The sequence below is a fragment of the Lepidochelys olivacea genome (genome assembly GCF_965140295.1).
Source record: "Lepidochelys olivacea isolate rLepOli2 genome assembly, chromosome: 2".
Classification (NCBI taxonomy): Eukaryota; Metazoa; Chordata; order Testudines; family Cheloniidae; genus Lepidochelys; species Lepidochelys olivacea.
The window spans coordinates 263,210,790-263,231,713 of NC_140412.1; the positions used below are offsets into that span (position 1 = coordinate 263,210,790).

The window sequence follows — 20,924 nt, forward strand, 5'->3', positions numbered from 1 at the left end:
GAACAAATACAGCAGATCCAAATTTGGGGGTATTCAAAATACAGACTGGCGTCTCAATTCTACAGCTGAAGCTCATCTTTAACATAAAGACTTTGAAAGTTGGCATAAGGGAAACCAGAAGGTAAGCCGAGTTTCACTCTTCCCAATCTTGTCCATATCACAAGGGTCAACACCTTGGAATCCCGCAAAGGCAAAGGTTAAAGTGTGAAGTGACCCCTTGCTGTGAAAATCGTATTTTATTCCTGCCTGAGATGCACATTGAGCTGTATATTATTAACCGAATTATGAGGAGTTCCCTACCTTTCACGGAGAGGAAAAAAAAAAGCTGCTTCGTAGCTGCAGATCTTCACTGCATAGCCGGAAAGTTTGGACAAAATCGCTGCTGCTGGTGGCTTCAGTACTAAAAACAAAAAAAAAGGAAAGAAAGACAATTCATCATTCTTTGGGTTCAGGCAGGCAGCTCTCCCCACCAAGCACTATGAGGCATCATTTCAGATTCTGCTCTCAAGGGTCTCATTGTTCCATCTGCAGAACTGCCAAGAATAGTACACATTTTTCAATCAAAGGTTTTGCCCCTTGCTTCATTCACTTCTTCCTGACAGAAATACCACCCCATGGGCATGTGATCATGGGCAGCTACTACAAAGGCACCATAACAAAACACAAAGGCTGGGCACCAGTAAAAGAATATCCTTCTTGCACTTCTGTCAAATGACCTGCAGAGAATGTTATAAAAACACAATATACGTATTGTGGAGCAAAGACAAAGGAGAAGGACAGGACATCTGGTTTTTACTCCCAGCTCTACCCTGGTTTGGTAGGAGTCGGATTCTGAAACCCATACTCCCATTCAGAAGAAGAGAGCAGCTAGACAACTCCAGACTAGAAATAAAGTGCACGTTTTTAAGTGAGGGTAATTAACCATTGAATCAATTTAACTAGGGGTGTGGTGGATTCTCTGTCACTAGGTCTTTAACTCAAGACTGGATGTTTTTCTAAAAGACATATTCTAGCTCATATAGACTGGGTGAGATTCTTGGGACAGTATGTGACAGACTGTACCCTTATGTTCACCAGTTTTACAAGACTATGATAAGTTGTATACAGAGTAGGCATTGTGAGGTATCATTTGAAAATTCATAATTTGCTGATCATTATTGTCCTGGTAAAACATGTGTGGCAACATTGTATGTAAATTTATAAGATTCTACTGTATAACATTACTAAGACATGCTCCATGTTTAGAAAAGCTGGCACAAACCAGTTCCTCAGAGAAAAGAGCAAACTGATGCCTCAGCCAGGCGGCAACAAAATCAATTGGACAATCACCCAGTTAAGCAGCCTTTGGCAGGAAGAAGGGTGTGAGTGAGAAAGTTACACCTTGGCAGACAGACTTGCTGTCACCTGACCCCCAGCCTGGAGATGATTCTCAGAGAGGAGAGAAAGATATAAAAATGAGGAACAGAGGATACAAATCACCTCTTTCCCTTCATCTCTACTCATGGCATCTCTACTCATGGCATTTATTTGAAAGATAAAAGGAGCATCGTCAAATTGGGGGAGAGGTCTTGCCTGAAATATCCAGCCAGACTGCTGTGAGACCAGTGGTGAGACCAGTGGTGAGCCAGACCTGTGGTGAGAAAAACCTTTTTGCTTTAAGTCCACTTAGCTTGATAAGTTAGGTATTAGTTTGTGTTTTACCTTTTACTTCTTTGTAACCAATTCTGACTTTTATGCCTCATTACTTGTAGTCACTTAAAATCTATCTCTCTGTAGTTAATAAACTTGTTTTATCTAAACTAGTGTGTGTTTGGACTGAAGTGTCTGGAACTTCCATTTGAGATAACAGGGTTTGTGCATATAATTTTCTATTAATGAAACAATGGACTTTCTATGAGCTTTTAGTGCAGGAAAACAGAAGGAAAGAGCTAGGCAGTACAAGATGCACTCTTCTGGGGATATGTCTGGGACTGGGAATTTGCTGGTGTCACTCTGTAGTATAATTCAGGAGCGGGTGGCTAGAAGCAGTTATATAATTCAGGTAGGAGTGATTTTGCATGCTACAGGCGGTGTGCAAACAGACCAAGAGTGGTTATTCTCACAGTGAAGCAGTGTGAAAGGCACCCCAGGTTGAAGGGCTGAGAGGACACAGCTGTTCAACAGTCCAGATTGTACCCTGGGGACTGTCACACTGTGTTATGCAGGTGCGTACATCAGATGGTCAGAATGGCCCCTGCTGGTTTTATAATCTAGGAATATTTTACTCCAATCACTGGGACTCAGTGGTGATTTTAGAGTTAGTGGGGCCCTGTGTGCAGCTTCATTTTCGTGCCCTCCCGCTCCCCCCAGGACCCAGCCAAGAAAAATAAAGTCAGATCCTTGTCCACCCCAGGTGCAGGTCCAGACCTGGACACAGGCCATGGGGTGGCAGCTGGGACCATAGGCAAGGGAACTAGGGGTGCTGGCAGGGTTCCAACAGAATTGCCGGCCCCTGGGCAAGGTGTGGGGGCTGGCTCTGGGCCCCTGGAAGGGGTGGGGCCTCGGCCAGAAGAAGCAGGGCTGGAGGCTAGCCTCCCCCAGCCAGGGCTTCAGTGCTGGCCGGGCTGCACCCCCGGGGCTCTGGCAGTGATTTAAAGGGCCCAGGGCTCCAGCCACTGCTGCCGCCGCCGCAATGGCAGGGGCCAGGTCGCAATGGCAGGGGCCAGGAGCCCCGGGCCATTTTAAATCGCCAGGCCCTGGGGCAGCTGCCCCTTTTGCTTCCTGCACCCCCAACAGCGGCCCTGGGTGCAGGAGGTGCTGCAGCACCCCCACGTTTTATGCAGGGCTCTGCTGCCACCCTGCACCACTTATGTTAAAACATATTGTTAGAAGCACAGAACCTCCCGGGGTCCTGGGGAGACAAGGAGGTGCCCAAGCTCAGCCACAGGGGCTGCAGCCGCCTGCTTCGCAAGGACCCAGCGGCCAGGGGAGGCGAGCAGAGATTAGCCCGTGGAGGCAGCTGGGCACTCATGTGGGTGTTCAGCCCAGGTGGGTCTCTGCCCACTTCTTCAGGGCAGCAGCGGAGCCCGCAGAGCCCCGGGCACCCCAGAGGCAGCGCATGAGCGGAGCCACCATGGGGCTGGAGAAGGAGACAGGAGACACCAAGATCTTCATGGCCGAGGACAGCTTCGGGTGCCCGCTGGCCAGCCCAGAGAAGCGGGTAGAGACCCATGTGGGCTGAACACCCACCTGAAGGTGCGGGGGGAGGGGGGAATGGCTCCATCGGCGGCCCCCAAGGTAAACCAAGTCCCAAACCATTTAGGGCTTCATCGGTTAAAGCCAACACCTGGCATCCCATTTGGTGGTGCTCAGAACAGATTATGGAGCACCGGAGCTGGGTGCTCTTCGGATAATGTCCTACTCAACAAGCAGCCGGACTCATGCCACAGCAATAACTGTCCATGTTCTAAGGCAGTGTCAATAACACAAGACCCTTAAAACCACAGATCTCAGCACGTCTAGTACAAGGGTGGAAATCTGTTTGACTGTATCCAAGTCAGAGGGAACAGCATTGGTCTTGTGATCTATTCTGGCCAAGTCCAGCCTGTTTATTTGTACTTAGCGATCTTGGTATTTTTGCCTCATGTATTTTTTTCTTGGAGCCCTGCAGTAACTTTTTGCCCTTTTCACCCCTTTTCTCCAAATTCTGCCTAAAACAAACATGACTAGGCTGAACGTGTGCCGAAACATTTAACACTTTGTTTCCCTTAACCCAGCCAGATCAGCACTAGCTCCATGACTTCCTGAAGAGCTGTTTCAATTCTCCCATGTCACACTTCAAAGCTCCCGCTGCGCCAGGTCCTGTCCCACACAGAAAGTCCTGGCCCAGCCTTCCAGTGCCCAAATTCTGGCCAGCAGCTGATAGCATTCAGGTCTCATCAGCACTTTGGTCACTTAAGCAGACGATTGGCTTCATACCTGTGGCTCTGCAGTGTAAAGACAGATTAATCCTCAAGCCACAGGAGCAGCAGCAGCCCTAGGAGAACCAAAGTGAGTGGGCTCTAAATGGCCATGGCAGCAGCTCTGGGGCTGATGTTTCTCTTCCAGGGGAACGGAAAGAAAAATTTAGAGAAACGACAGTTCCACATGAAGATGTGTCCCAAGTGTACCCAGCTTCCAAGGAGACAAGGAGCGCTTGCCATGCTCTTTAATTCAGGCGTAGGCTGGCTATCCTCAACACTGTTCACCTGCCTCTTTTCACATCTGTGGGACTCAGTGAAGCTGCATAGCTCAGTTTGCCCTTTTGATTTCCTTTGTTTCAATGCAAACAGGGTCCTGCGTCATTAGAATTAGCAGATCAGCCACTGCACGAAGCATTTCACACTCCCATTCTAGAGCAAAGGAAATCCTCCATTTCTCCCCGGGACACAATGCAAGCTTCCCCTGTATGCTTCCAATCGCGTGCCTCAGGCCTGACCTGAAAGCACAGCCTCTATGAGTAAGAAGGTAGCTTGCTCTATTGCCCGATCAGTCCATGGCCTCCCAGCTGAGACTCCAGCAAGTGCCAGCTGGCTGGTGATTGTTTTCAGAGATGTGGGAACACTGCTTAATGAAGACTCGGCAATGGTAACTAAGCTGAGTGCATATAAACCCCTGAACAGCAACGAAATGTTAACAGCCTTGGATCATCACTCTCTTGGGATGGATTTTCAATCAGTGGCTTGAAAGACTCTGACCTATTAATAAACCCCATTGCAGTGGGTTAGGCTAAACATTGTTATGGATCAGGTCAGTATCAGAGATACTGAACAAGCTGAAGGAAGGCAGACTGGGAGAGATGTGGGGACAGCCTGAACAAGCCCAGTGCATGAGCCTGCAGAAGCTAGAGAAAGGACTTTGGGGTCAGGTGCTGGCTAAAGAGGCTGTAAGCAAAGACGTTCACCTCTGTTTTGATTTCTGCAGCATTCAGAGAAGCAGGACTTTGTACATTCCTTGTAAGTCGACAAGATTGCATCAAAGAAAATACCAGGCTCCATTGTCAATTTCTATTCCCAACTGGAATGCTGTTGGGACCACAGACTTTGGCTAGCTGTTTGGGTCAGAAAGCGGTGATAATATTTTAAGTGTCCACTTCTGTCTTGATCAGAGCAGCATTAACAAGGGCTAGTTCTAGTGCCAAGGCATCAGACCGGCGCACATCAAAATACCCTCCAGGGCTGGTCATATTTTGATAAACCTGCTGGTTTTTCTACTAAACAATTTGACTAACCAACTTGGGCGTTTTTTGAGAAAAGTGTCTGTTCTCCACAGAAAGTTTTGATTTTTTGTTGAAAAAACAAATGCCCAAGAAAGAACTAGCCACCTCCATTCAAAGTGACGATAGCCTTGGCTTATAACAAATACACGTATAATGCACACGTAAGGACAAAAAACTGCAAAGGGGGTTTTCTGTATATAGCAGCGCTGGCTGACATTTGAATGTTAATAAAGAAACTAGCAACAATCCAGCACAAATTCCAGTTTGAGCCATCCCATCGGGCTTGGCTGCTCCTAGGGTTTCTTTCTCCAGACTGTTCAGCCCAAACCCACCATCTTCTCTCTGGGGAGTCACTCCCACCTCCCTCACAGCAAGGCTGGAGTGAGTGAGTTATTTTCAACAGCAAGTCAGCAAGGCTCAATCACCAGAGCCAACACCTATTGCCAGGGTGGGTGCGTCAGGCACTGATCCAAATCCCTGCTTGGTGTTGTAATCTATTTCCACTCTTCTCCATAGGTGCAGGGATCTCTTCGTTAACATGAATGGCAGGTTCTGATCATAGAATCATAGAATATCAGGGTTGGAAGGGACCCCTGAAGGTCATCTAGTCCAACCCCCTGCTCGAAGCAGGACCAATTCCCAGTTAAATCATCCCAGCCAGGGCTTTGTCAAGCCTGACCTTAAAAACCTCTAAGGAAGGAGATTCTACCACCTCCCTAGGTAACGCATTCCAGTGTTTCACCACCCTCTTAGTGAAAAAGTTTTTCCGAATATCCAATCTAAACCTCCCCCACTGCAACTTGAGACCATTACTCCTCGTTCTGTCATCTGCTACCATTGAGAACAGTCTAGAGCCATCCTCTTTGGAACCCCCTTTCAGGTAGTTGAAAGCAGCTATCAAATCCCCCCTCATTCTTCTCTTCTGCAGGCTAAACAATCCCAGCTCCCTCAGCCTCTCCTCATAAGTCATGTGTTCTAGACCCCTAATCATTTTTGTTGCCCTTCGCTGGACTCTCTCCAATTTATCCACATCCTTCTTGTCGTGTGGGGCCCAAAACTGGACACAGTACTCCAGATGAGGCCTCACCAATGTCGAATAGAGGGGAACGATCACGTCCCTCGATCTGCTCGCTATGCCCCTACTTATACATCCCAAAATGCCATTGGCCTTCTTGGCAACAAGGGCACACTGCTGACTCATATCCAGCTTCTCGTCCACTGTCACCCCTAGGTCCTTTTCCGCAGAACTGCTGCCTAGCCATTCGGTCCCTAGTCTGTAGCAGTGCATTGGATTCTTCCATCCTAAGTGGAGGACCCTGCACTTATCCTTATTGAACCTCATCAGATTTCTTTTGGCCCAATCCTCCAATTTGTCTAGGTCCTTCTGTATCCTATCCCTCCCCTCCAGCGTATCTACCACTCCTCCCAGTTTAGTATCATCCGCAAATTTGCTGAGAGTGCAATCCACACCATCCTCCAGATGGCGCCTTGACCCCACAATTGCTTATACCCAGTGTTTTCCATCCATTCTTTGTGAATGGTGGTTTGCCAATATGGTTGATACCAATAAACATCCATGAACTATTTTCCAGTGCAAAACTCACAAAGTCCAAGTCTTCAAGTGGCTGGGGTTGTCTCCCTTGAAGTCAAGGATGCAGAGGGGGTTTCTGAAGAGTGCTTTCTGAGGGAGGCTGTCAAGGTTCCTTCCCCACTCTGAACTTTAGGGTTCAGATGTGGGGACCTGCATGAAGACCCCCTAAGCTTATTATTATCAGCTTAGGTTAAAAACTTCCCCAAGGTACAAACTTTGCCTTGTCCTTGAACCGTATGCTGCCACCACCAAGCGTCTTACACAAAGACCAGGGAAAGAGCCCACTTGGAGACGTCTTCCCCCAAAATATCCCCCCAAGCCCTACACCCCCTTTCCTGGGGAAGGCTTGATAAGAATCCTCACCAATTTGTACAGGTGAACACAGACCCAAACCCTTGGATCTTAAGAACAATGAAAAAGCAATCAGGTTCTTAAAAGAAGAATTTTAATTAAAGAAAAGGTAAAAGAATCACCTCTGTAAAATCAAGATGGTAAATACCTTACAGGGTAATCAGATTCAAAACATAGAGAATCTCTCTAGGCAAAACCTTAAGTTACAAAAATACACAAAAACAGGAATATACATTCCATCCAGCACAGCTTATTTTACCAGCCATTAAACAAAAGGAAATCTAACACATTTCTAGCTAGATTACTTACTAACTAACAGTTGTAAGGCTGCATTCCAGATCTGTTCCCGGCAAAAGCATCACACAGACAGACAAACGCTCTTTCCCCCCCCCCCTCTTCCCCCCCCCAGATTTGAAAGTATCTTGTCTCCTCATTGATCATTTTGGTCAGGTGCCAGCGAGGTTATCTTAGCTTCTTAACCCTTTACAGGTGAAAGGGTTTTGCCTCTGGCCAGGAGGGATTTTATAGCACTGTATACAGAAAGGTGGTTACCCTTCCCTTTTTATTTATGACAGAGGCCTTTCTACAATAAAGGGGTGGGATTGTCACCTTGCATCTGCTTCTTCCTGGACCCGCTTCTAATCCTAGGGAGCTGTATGGGAGGAAGGATGCACAAAGACAGAGCCAGAGGTGACATACACTGTGCCACAAGGTTGCATTACCTTTACATCATTTTCTCCTCCAGCTCACCCCCCCCCCCATGGGACCTCCTGTAAGAGCAGGGCAGCTGCCAACAGTACACTAGAGCCATGCTGCCTCGGAAGGGGAGATGATGGGGAGGAGGTAACATCAGAGCTGGTCCAGGGCCATGGGGTGGATAGTCCTGCCATCTGCAAGGTGCAACCCCTTTCCAACCATGGACATGCTCCTTCCAGACGAACATTCAAGATGTGGCTGCCATGTGAATGAATTGCAGCTCATGTCACTTTTCATTTACAGACACCACTAGCATAAGCCAAGCTGTCCCCCCGATCCCCAGCACTGGATAAACCCAACACAAGCGAAGGTCACGTCTACCGAGTGTTTAAATAAATCAGTGCATACGCACTGGGACAGATCACTGGAAGTATAATTGCTTGCTGGCCTCTGCAGGGCAGCCTACCATGTCACAACATAATTAGCAATCCGATATCAAATCGATAAAATATGTTAGATCATACTCCTGGCCAAAGGGAAATGTCCCCAGTGCACACTCTGGATAGCTTTAAAATGATCCCCTTCTACACAATGAAACAACGCAGTCATGGAATTTAGCCACTGTGAACAGCGCTGTTGGATTATTTTGCCATTAACCAGCCTTAAAGATGTGGCCTGCCACCAAAAAGGTACCCAGCAAAATAGACAGAGGACTAATACATACTTAGCTATTTGGTTACCATTTATTCAATATGTTGTTTGCAGAAAAATGATAAACGACAAAAACACCAGATCGTTCATGGGCAAACACTTTTCACAAAGTGATCACTCCATATCTGATCTTTCCATACTTGTCCTCAGGGGAAACCTGCACAACACCTTCAGAGAAGGCAAGCCTGGGAACTTAAATGTATAACTCTGCCATGGACATAACAGAGACACTGGTTTTATGGCTCATTACAACAATTTGTAACATGCCCCAAAGCCTGCTACCTTTAACTATCCACTTCAGACCCTTTATGCATAACAATCTAACCCCCAATTACCCATTTCATTTCAAGTGACCACCTCTCACGTTACCGCTTCTGCTTAACAATCTGTTCCAACCTGTATTTATCTCAAGACTCGTGTACACTAGGAAATTAGGTCGGCATCACTACGTTGCTCAGGAGTGTGAAAAATCCATACCCCTGAGTGGCATAGTTAATCTGATCTAAGGCCTGGTCTACACTAGGACATTTGGTCAATATAGTTACAGCGCTCAGGGGTGTGAAAAAATCAACACCTCTGAGCAATGCAGTTAAACTGGCCTAACCCCTGGTATAGACAGCACTAGGTCGATGGAAGAATTCTCCCATCAACCTAGCTACCGCCTCTTGGAGAGGTGGAATACGTACACGGATGAGAGACTCCCTCCCCTCGGTGCAGGTAATGTCGACACTGAATCATTTCAGCTGCGCAGCTATGCCACTGTTGTGTTTTAAGTGTAGACAAGCACTCAGACACTCTGCTTTCTTCCCCAGATCTGAAGAAGAGCTCTCAGTAGCTTGAAAGCTTGTACCTTCAACCAACAGCTGTTGGTCCAATAATTATCTTGCCTACCTTGTATCTCATTTATTCAACACTCAGACAGAGAATATTCACCTGCAAACAAACCAACCAGCACACCTGTCCAATTTTTGTGAATACTAGCGTTTGATACACATGCCTGGCCTATTAAATATGTGTAATTAAAGAGTTCACTCAGTTTAACAAAATCACCAAGAACAACATGTCATGGGTTTTGTAATGATGCTTATACTGTAATAGGGTAACACCATGTTAAACAGAGAGATGATGACTATATTATTGTATAATGTCTTTAAACAAAACCTCATTGTTGTAATGATTCTTTTGTTCCTGATATATATATTGCAAGGATTTGTAACCCCATAAAGACTTCCTAACTAAACAAATCGTATAAAAAAGGTGTCCTGATTAGAATCGCTGCACAGCTGGTGGACACAGCACATGCCAGGCTGTGAAAGAAATTGCAAATGAACTTTAATTATCCGATGAAGGGCCTGGCAGCTAGGGGTAGTCGCCATGGGGGGCCAGGATCAATTTGGTGCAGCACTGCCTGCTAATCAAGATTACTAGGTTTTCCACCACTGCCAAAAATAAATAACACTAAATCCACATGAAGAGCTCAATCCTGAACTGAGGGGAAAACTCCTGTTGATTTGAAATGTGTCCCCAAAACAGACACAGCCGAGGCCGGAAAACACAAATGTACAGACCAGATTCTGAGAGCTTTACTCAGCCTGTTACGAAAACTCCACTGAAGTCAAGGTCCCATCCTGCTCTTGTTTACACTGATGTAAACTCCATGAATTCAGTGGGAGTTTTGCCTGCATCAGGACTGAACAGAAACTTTAGATTAGCACCTGACGGCAGCTTGTAGACAGAGACGGGTTAAGATTTATTGGGGCCCTGGGCACAAAGGACATTGGGGAGACCCCCACACCCCCCACATGGCCCCACCCCCTGCTCCTCTCTTTCCCCCCATGGCCCTGCCTCCTGGCCTGGCCGGAAGTCGGCCTGTGGTAAGAGCTGCCTGGGGAGCCGGGGCTGCTGTGGGGAGCCCTGAACCCTCCACCTGTCCTGGACGACTTGCCCTGGAGGGCAGGGACATGGGCGAGGGGCTGGTCTCGGGCACCCTGGCTCCTCGCCCAGGACAGGTGGAGTGTCCGGGGCTCCCCACAGCTGCCCAGAAGGCACAGAAATAAATATCAGTGAAAATAAATGGTTCAATGCACTAAAAATGTGGCTATCTTAAAGTTTCGTCTTGTCGATAAATTGTTTGGTTTTGAATTAATAACCCTGCTGATCCTTGTGACAGTAGTTTTGGAGCCTGTAGTTTCAGGTGACTGAGTGTAGACAGCTGCAGCTGTCTGTGCACATAACACAGCGTTATGCCAGAGAACTCTGCCTAAGGGCCAAATATTGTAATAGCTGAGACATGAGGTTTTCTATTAAAACAGTGTTGTCTATTGGCAAGTGTTGGAGACTGGGAGTCAGGACTCTTGAGTTCTCTAACTAGCAGTGATACTTGATTCACTTTGTGCTTGGCTGTAGGCAATTCACTTAACCGCTGTGTGTTTCACTATACCCATGTGTAAAACGGGGGGAAGGAGAGGGGCAGTTCTGCATGGGAGAGAGAGGGAAGCAGAGGGGCTGGGGGAGACCCAGCTCCGTGAGGCAGAGGGAAAGAGAGGGGCTGGAGGGGGGCAGCTCCACCCAGGAGGGAGGGGGAAGGAGAGGGGCTTGGAGGGCAGCTTCACGTGGGAGGAATATGCTCAGTGCTCAGCCTACCACAGCTCCCCTCCGGCCTGGCCAGGGCCTGAAGTGGGTGGCGGGACCCCAGGGGGAGGGAGAGGAGGAGCGAGTGTGCAGGGCTGGAGTTCCGACCTACGGGGGGGCCCAATTGGCCGGGGCCCCTGGGCACAGCCCCATGGGCCTGTACGGTAATCTGCCACTGATTGCAGAGAGAGAGGGGAGCCAACTGGTGAGGGTGCTAGTTTGGGACTTAAGAAACCCAGGTTCAATTCTCTGTTCCACCAGTCTTCCCTGGGGCAGGTCATGAAGGGCTTGTCTACACTTAAAATGCCACAGTGGAACAGCTGTTGTATTGTTTCAGTATAGACGTTACCTACACCATCACTATTAGACGGACACCTGTCACAGATGATCTAGCCTCAGTGTGGGAGGGCTGAACTAGCTGACCTCTCGAGGTCCCTTCCAGCCCTACATTGCTATGATTCTGTGTGCTAGATACAAAGAGTGGGAGTGGAGACCCAGGCACAGAAAGGGAACTAGAATTGGGGTCTCCAGCTGGCACCCTTATTCATTATTGTGACGTAGAGTCTCTTGGAATGCTTGTGTTGAGGATAAACCCGACCATGATGTGCGTTAGTCAAACACCAGCTATCGGGCCCAATACAGGGGTAACGGGGTAAAATGTAATGTGCTCAGGGATACAAGAAGTCAGACTAGATGATCTAATGGTCCCCTCTGTCCTTAGAAATCCAAGAAAAGTCCAAGGCCAAGCAAACAACATGAAAGGGAAGAGTCGCTGCTCTTAAGGAAGATCCTGGCTTTTGGTCCTGTTGACCTGGGCAGTGGATGCTCCATGACCTGCCTGCTTTCTTATCCCACATTTCTCAGAGATGACCTGGGTCGGACGTAGAGGGAAATTAAACACCAGCAAAACATCCTGCTCCTCGTTCTCTTTGTGTCCCTGGGAGAGAAGGGAAGGGAAATCAACTGAAGGGTTTTTTTGTTCCAGATCTCACAGACGTCCTGCCGTACCAGTTACTGCTGCCGAGAATCTGAACTGCAGACAGCTCATGGCCAGCTGCAGCATTTACAAAGGTGCGGACAAGTGCCAGACAAAGGGAGTCACGGGAGCCTGGATGTGCTGCACGTCTGCCCCTGAGATTCAGGCCTAATACACCAGTCCAACAACATGACTATTGTTAGGGGAAGTACAGGCTGAGCTTCTGGTGTCTTATCCCCTTTAAAAAGAAAAGGAGTACTTGTGGCACCTTAGAGACTAACCAATTTATTTGAGCATAAGCTTTCGTGAGCTACAGCTCACTTCATCGGATGCATACTGTGGAAAGTACAGAAGATCTTTTTATACACACAAACCATGAAAAAATGGGTGTTTACCACTACAAAAGGTTTTCTCTCCCCCCACCCCACTCTCCTGCTGGTAATAGCTTATCTAAAGTGATCACTCTCCTTACAATGTGTATGATAATCAAGTTGGGCCATTTCCAGCACAAATCCAGGTTTTCTCACCCCCCGCCCCCCAAACCCACTCTCCTGTTGGTAATAGCTTATCTAAAGTGACAAGAGCGTCTGGGGGGGCGGGGGGTAGGAAAAAACAAGGGGAAATAGGTTACCTTGCATAATGACTTAGCCACTCCCAGTCTCTATTCAAGCCTAAATTAATTGTATCCAATTTGCAAATGAATTCCAATTCAACAGTCTCGCTGGAGTCTGGATTTGAAGTTTTTCTGTTGTAATATCGCAACTTTCATGTCTGTAATCACGTGACCAGAGAGATTGAAGTGTTCTCCGACTGGTTTATGAATGTTATAATTCTTGACATCTGATTTGTGTCCATTTATTCTTTTACATAGAGACTGTCAAGTTTGACCAATGTACATGGCAGAGGGGCATTGCTGGCACATGATGGCATATATCACATTGGTGGATGTGCAGGTGAACGAGCCTCTGATAGTGTGGCTGATGTTATTAGGCCCTGTGATGGTGTCCCCTGAATAGATATGTGGGCACAGTTGGCAACGGGCTTTGTTGCAAGGATAGGTTCCTGGGTTAGTGGTTCTGTTGTGTGGTATGTGGTTGTTGGTGAGTATTTGCTTCAGGTTGGGGGGCTGTCTGTAGGCAAGGACAAGTACTCCTTTTCTTTTTGCGAATACAGACTAACACGGCTGTTACTCTGAACTTATCCCCTTTAGGGACTGCAGTCAAAGCTGAACTCACTGGGTCTACACAGCAGCTACCAATAAAAGGCTAACCAGTTGGTACTTCATGGTGCTGTCTGAGACTCTCAACCATGTCCTTTATCCTTACAGTAGCAAATAGCTGCCCTTGTGTTCTTGTACTATGTGCTGTCCCAGAAATCTCTTGGGGTGGTTGTGCGCCGTTAGCTCTTCAGCAGCAAACAGAATTATTCCAAGATTTGAGCAGACATGGTAACTGTAACTCATGCAAACGCAGATGTAAGCAGGGTCTGAATGAACTCTCCCCTGATAGCTATCTGGGCGGGGAAAGAGACTTCAGGAGCAAATTGTATTTACATGAACACACCTACTCTGCTTAGATAGCCAGGAAATAGAGCATTGTGTTGCTTAAAGTGATCAACTTTGGCTGGTGTTGGGTTACAAATCACTTTAGTACTGAATGCAGGGGCAGTGAAATCTGTTATCAATGTTGTTGTCTTTATTGTATGAGTAAAGGGGAGCAGAATTGTGCTTAATCTATCCCAAATGAGGGGGTTACCCTCAGCTGAAAGGACCTCGTTAAGCCAGGGGCTCAAATGCCAGACCCCTGTGAAAGTAAGAGGTGTGAGGACGGTGTCCCAGCCAGAAGATGTGGACTCCCCCTAAGGGTCCCTGGTCTGGTTTAGCCTGTTTCTCCCCATTGTTCAAAGATAGAATTAAACAGACTTCATTAGGAGCCTTTTTGTTATGTTAAGTACTCATGAAGAGCTGAAATCACTTGTAGTGGGGCAGTGTTTCTGTCCAGCCTGCAAAGAGCTAAAAATCACTAAGAGACTGACCTATAGAGGTCACAGCAGAGAGGCAGGTGGCAGTAGAAGGTGATTGACAGGTGGCCAGCGGACACGACCAGCAAAAGTGGTGAATAATCAGCTGGTGGGAGACAGCGAGAAACAGCAGCTGGCATGGCAGCCAGGCTGCAAGGAGCAGTGGCTGGCAGGGCGGCCAGCAGAGAGGAACAACACCTAGCGGGGTGGTCAGCCAGAGCAAGTGCTCAGATGGCACAGCAAGCCAGGTGTCTTCTTCCTCGGGTGGGAGATGCAGTGACACAGATGCACCTCTGAACCCTGAGTCCTCACTGACTAAGGAAAACCGCTGTGTGTGGGGTATGGTGAGGGACCAGAGAGAGGCACAGTAAAGGAACTTTTGGTTGTAGAACTCAAGAACATGAGGCAGAAGACTCTGCCCCTCACACTCCGGGGTGGGTGTCCTGCTCATAGTTTTAGGTTTATGAATCTTGCTTGCAGCATTTTCCCTAATTAATGTCGGGTGACTTCCCTCCTTTCATTAAAAGTTTCTTTCCTACACTCAGACTCTGTGCTTACCAGTGGGGAAGTATTGCCTCTCAGAGGCGCCCAGGAGTGGTGTGTAATTTTCCCAGGTTACTGGGTGGGGGCTCAAGCCCATTCTGTGTTGTATGGTTGAAAAGGAACCCCTAGATATTGAACCCACCCCAGCTGCTGCCAGCGCCATCTGGCAGAAGGGTTACACAAACCAAGGCTCTGTCCAATTCAATGAGACTTTACTAGCATGGCAAGTTACACTACTGTTAAAAAGAGACAGACCCCCTTCAGGTATTTGTCAGAGGTGTGCAAGAGCTGCCCAAGGTAGGGTTACATGCTGTGTCTGGATCTGATCTCCTGCATTCGTGTGTCATCGCATCCATTCTTCATTTGGTTGCTACATAACGTAACTCTGATGCTTCCTGTGTCTCCCCTTCCTCCCAGCATCAGGCAATATTTTTTCTGATCACTTTCTCATGAGAAGTCTTTCACAATTCCCAGTGTATTGGGTCCATTTATACTATCTAACACCATCTCCTAGTGGTCTTCATTTTAAAGTCATCAACATCTAAATAATCAACTTTCCCAGAAAGTCAATTGTAACTGATGCTGACGCCAAGCAAGCCAATACAAATGTTTATAACCATCCCTGGCATTGGGCTGGCAATTCCGAAACTCCAGGGATCATAACAAACCTGTCCGAGTACGACCTGTCTACATAACAAACCAAGGGCAAATAAAACTGCCGCCCTTCAAGACCTGCTTCAAGCAGAATACGCTACTTAGTTCCATCTCCTCCTCTTCTGAACTTTTTAAGCCTATGGATTTACAGGTGAATATATCCATAGACCTTTCTTCGTGCTGCTGTACCTCTTGGCCTTATCGCAGCAGCTCCTACTTACTGCAAAGGGCTGATAGCTCTGTCTGTCGCAGATGAAGGTTGGCCAAGAACCGGAGCGGCACGATCATCCCTTGTTCTTCACTCCTTAAGTTTCCTGGGTCTTGATATTCAGATGATTTTGGCCTCACTGCCATTGCTCCATTCTCATAGCACCCTGTGCCCTTGCTCCTGCACAGAATCACATGGAAGGCTAAGCGCAGGCTAACAGAATTCCACATATGGATTCAATGCAGGAACCACTGGGAGAAATTCCCTGGCCTATGTTAAGCAGGAAATCAGATGAGATGATCACAGTGTTTCTTCTGGCCTTAAAGCCTATGGCTATGTGTATTTGGCAACACTACCAGTGTGCCACAATCTCTCGCATGGCTTGGCGCACAAAAGAGGAGAGCAAGCGTACTGTTACTGGTGGGGGGGGGTCAAAGGGGACATTTATTCCACCCTCCTCCAAAACTCACCTTTAAGGGGCTCCAAATTATTGCCAGAAAGGCCAGGATCTGTACAAAGTTATCCAGCATTAAGCAGTGGAACGGCAGCAGATTGCAGCATCTCCATCCTTTATGATAGGTTTCAGAGTAGCAGCCGTGTTAGTCTGTATCCACATGTACTCCTTTTCTTTTTCCATCCTTTATGTAAATCATAAATCACAGCACAATACTGACCCAATAGCCAAATATTAAGTGTTTTAACTCTCAGAAGCGGAGATTTTTCCAGGGGTCCAACTAGTCCCTGGACTTCTGGAAGGTCGGTGGTTTTTTTAAGTCGTGACATCCAGGGCCTGCCCACTAATCACCCCCTAAATAATGGGACCCGAGAACTGGCTCTGGAGGAGACAGCTGGGCCATAACTGGCTGTGGTGTTGGAAAATCCATGGTAACCACCAGGGCAGACTCTTCCCTTTGCCTCTCTTTGCACCTTCGGCGTCCCTCCCCCAAGAACTCCAGTGCAGCGCAGAGTTGCCCTGGGTGGTTGACTCACTTTCTCAGCTGCTGCAGTACAGACCTAGCCTAAGCCTCATCTCCTCAAATTCTGCTCCCACAGCCATGGGTGATTCCCATGTAGGGTGACCATATTTCCCAAAGGTAAAATGGGACGCCACGTGGGGCTAGCCTCATTTCCCCCACCCCTCGCTTCCCTATGCGGGGCTGGCCTGAGCCCTGCCCCTCCCTCCCCATGCAGGGCTGGTGTCTTTGCTTGCCGGAGCCCTGCCTGCCCCCCGCCCGAGCCCTGCCTCCCCCACCAGTGCGGGGCTGGCATCACTGCTCACCCCCCCTTCTCCCACATGTTACTCTGCACTGATCAAGTTGGCAAGAGCAAATGGGACAAAGGCCCACTTTTGCCAAAAAAGTTGGGAGGCCTGCACAGGGCTTAAAAAAGGGACTGTTCCGGCCAAAACAGGACATAGGGTCATCCTACTCCAATAAGACTGATCCACTGCCAGCTTTCACAAGTGTCACCATGGGCTTGCCAGCTACATTGTCTCAGAGAGCTGCAGACAGAGAGGCCGTGCAGTGGAGGCCTTGAAAACTAGTATCCCGTACACTGTTCTCTCTCTGTGTGAGAGTGAAACCATGGAAAATGGCTGTTGAAAAGCAGCCAAGGGCAGTAAACCAAAGCTAGTGCAGAATCAGTGAACTGTTATGGGGCTCCATCTCAAATTGATCCCTTGTGACTAAGGGAATCTGGACACGCTATCTGAAGAGCCTGGCTCTCTGCCCTGAAGAGCAGGACCATTTCCCCAAGTCATTGCTTACCAATGATCGTTCACGTGTTGCAGGAGGAGCCAGGAGAGTGGCTGGTCCACTGTGCATGACATGCGCTCGCTCCCTGAGGGGCAGACAGGGGCGGAGGAGGAGAACCAAAGCCAATCACACAGCGGGGAGATTCACTGCCTCCTTCCCCTGCTCCCCCAGGCTCTGTCAAGCTGAGTGGGTGGGGAGCACGAACAGCACTCAGCCCTGGGGCGAGCAGAGGCCCCTGCACTTATGCTGTGATCAATCCTTGGCTGGATAACAGGGAGAGAGCATAGTTAGAGTTTCAATACAGCATTTAGCCATGGTAACCGTCTGATGCTGGCAGCTTATTGCATGGCGCTGGAGAACCACTGAGACCTAGCGGGGCTCGCTGACACCACCGAAAATATCCAGGAAGCACTCAGCAAAGCTCGCTTCCTCTCCGCCCTCCAGAAAAGGCTGTTTCAGGCTCTGCCACGGCTGGGCTTCACTCTGACTTATAGATCGGTGTCCTGCTGGGCCAAGGTCAGAGGCACTTTGGCTACCCGTGGCACTAACAGGAAACATGACTGCTGTACGGGAGAGGCTCTCCCAGCCCAGCCATGCCACAGCTCTGAGCCACCGTTCTAATTGGTCAGCGGCCTGGCTGGCTCCAAGCATAGTGTAATGCCACACACCACGTTTGACACCTGATTCAAAGCCCACACTCATCGGGGGGGAGCCTTTCCATTGATTTCAGTCAGCTCTGGAGTGGGCCCTTGGGTAGTAACCACGGCTGCCAGCCATACCTCACCCCTGCTAGAGGCCTAGGCTGGGCCACGAGGGCCTTTCTGTAAGCTGGCATGCGGCATTTTGCCACATGGGCAGGCTCCCCTGGCTGTGCCCATGGCATCAGGTTGGCATAGCATCCTTCCTCTGTGCAACTGGAGACTCCAGAGCAGGGATATTCACACTGAGGCTCGGGAGTCCCAAGTGGCTCTGTAATGCGTCTCCTGCAGCTCTGTGCAGCACATGATATTAAAATGCTCTCTGTGATTGTTCCATCCACTATAGTGCTATATAGTCAATCCATGCACACGCCTCTGGCTCTGTTGGGTAATGCGGATTGCTAATTCGGCTCCTGAACCCTTGAGGTCTGAGTATCATGGCTCTAGTGTGTATGCACCTTGCCCCGCTATACACACGCCGCTGGCTCCAGGTTCTCTGTCAGCCGCTAGTGCACTATGGGAGAACTGACCAGCTTTTCCCACAATGCATTGCCGCAGCTGCCCTGTAGCAGCTGAGCTGCGCGTGGATACACACAGTCAGGAGGCGGAAAGACTGTGGGATGGACACAACTCACCATGTGTTTGCTGTAACCAGCTTGGGTGACAGAGGGTCATGGAAAGGTTACAGAAACACAGCTGGACAGGCAGCGTGGAGAGCCCTTTTGTCCTTGCTGAATGAGGACGCGTGCTGGAGCCATCACTATGACGGGCTCCTCACTCAGACAGCCCACAACAGGAAATGACAAGTGTCCTCAGCAAACAAACAAAAAGCCGGCAAGGAGCTTGGATGGCTTGGGGAGGGGTTGATAATGGGGTCTAGGACCCCTCTAGTCTGGCAGGTTGCTAGCTACACTGAAGGCAGTTACCATCCAAAGGCTTTTTGGTACCCTACAAGAAACAGGCAGAGTCATTTCAGTCTGGTTCACAAGGAACAGGTGCCCACAGGATGCCTCAGCAGAGATGCAAAGGATTAAATAGAGGCTAACCTATCCTCTCAGCTCATAGGGCTAGCTTAACAGAGCTAGGCTTTTCCCGCATCCACATGGGTCCCTGTCCTGCTGACAGACGGGAGGCTTTAGTGTCCAGGCTGGCAATCCGGCACCCTTCTCTAGTGGCACCCTTCTCTAGAAAAAGATCTTAAAGACAACAACAATGGTGTTGGGGCAACATAGTCGCTTTCCAAAGACTTTTGCTATACTGGCAATTGAGCTGATTGGGAATTTTTCGACTAAGCTTTTTTTCATCCGAAAATGCAGATTTAATTGAAACTGAAAACGTTTCTGAGAATGTATCAGTTCCGACTGAAAGGTGTCTCAGGTCGAGGATGGAATTTCTGGTCAAAACAAGAGCAAACCTGCCTTAGGATACCAAATAGCCCAGTGGTTAGACCACTCTGCTGGGATTTGGGAGACCCAGGTTTCAATCTGCACTCTGCCTGATTTGGGCCAGGCACTTGAATCTAGATCTCCCAAGTACCAGGTGAATGTCCTAACTAATTGGCCATTCTGGGGTGGGTCTCCCTTGTTTTTTCCATGAAAAGTTTCAGAAGTTTTCATTCTGATGAGAAATGAAACCCAGATGCGGATACCTTGATATTTTTCATGAAACAGAGCTCTTGTTTTAGCCCTCATTGACAGATTACAAATAAATCCCCAGCAAATATTTCCAGCCCCAGCATGCCCTGCTTTTTATGGCACAAGTGCCTCCATACAGCTATGCATATTGCCCTTGCCTAGTAACAACCTAACCCATGCACACGCCTCCATTGGGAAAAAGTGTGATGGTCACCATTTTGGCTGACACCCTGGCAATTTACCTGTGGACCCCCAAAGCTAAAAAGCACAGGCTGCTACAGCTTGAGTTAGAGACCCAGGCTCTCTAACTGGCCCAGCAGCAGCCCCCTATCCTCTGCAGATTGGGCACAGAAGAAACCTTGTATCACACACACATCGGGGGAGGTGGGGTGTCACACGAGCACAAACCGCCATGATCATGTGGCCCGTAGCGCTAGTCAAAAAGTTTTTCATTCAAATGATTTTCTGATGAAAAATGCTCTTCTCACAAAACAAAAAATTTTCAGGGGAAAACTTTAGTTTTGCTGGAAAATTTTCATCAGAAAAACCATAATGATGTTCCCAGCTGACCGCCAGGAAGGTTCACCTCCCGTAAGGGAAATTGACAAAAACTTTCCTGGCCCAGGTTGATCACAGAGACACTCTGCAGCTTAGCCTTCCACCGAGCTCCAGGAGCTGTAAAGGCAGAGAGCTGGAGCACTCAGCCTTGCTCACTCCTCCGCAGCTTGCAGAGCCAGAGTCTCTGCCTCTCCATCTCTAGAGATTAGAGGGACGGGAAGGGGGAAATGGGGAGATTAGCACCCCACCTCTTTGGCTCCTGGAGCTGCAGGGGAAGGGAAGGGAGGCTGAGTAGCCAGGCACTCTGGCCAGGGAAGGTTCTGGTCAGTTTCAGAACTGACATGGACAAGAGCCTTCCAGGAGAAAGGATGAGAAATTCCATTTGGTTCTTCTGAAATGGAATTTCTCTTTAAAATTTCCCACAAAAAATCTCACCTCTGACTTTTCATCCTAATTCAAAACAATTTTTTTTTAAGTGAAGTTTTTCCGGAAAAGGGATTTCCTTCTTCCAGCTCGTCCAAAAAGCCCTAAATTAAACACATGCTATAAAGGACAACAATACTGGATGTTTACAGAGCGACTTCCGATCCCAAAGATTCCAATGTGCGTAACAAACTGCGCTTCCCCTACCAGTGAAATGCAGCCACCTCTGAGGTGGCATGTG

At 48.4% G+C, this 20,924-nt stretch overlaps 1 protein-coding gene across 1 annotated transcript in view; it reads right to left on the minus strand.

Moving 5' to 3' along the window:
* The window catches only part of GJC2 (gap junction protein gamma 2), a 111,144-nt gene that overhangs the window by 82,304 nt on the left and 7,916 nt on the right, over positions 1-20,924 (minus strand). Inside the window, exon 2 of the mRNA XM_084621471.1 lies at positions 301-400. The gene's annotated coding sequence lies outside the window, so the exon portion shown is untranslated. The remainder of the gene's footprint in view (positions 1-300; positions 401-20,924) is intronic.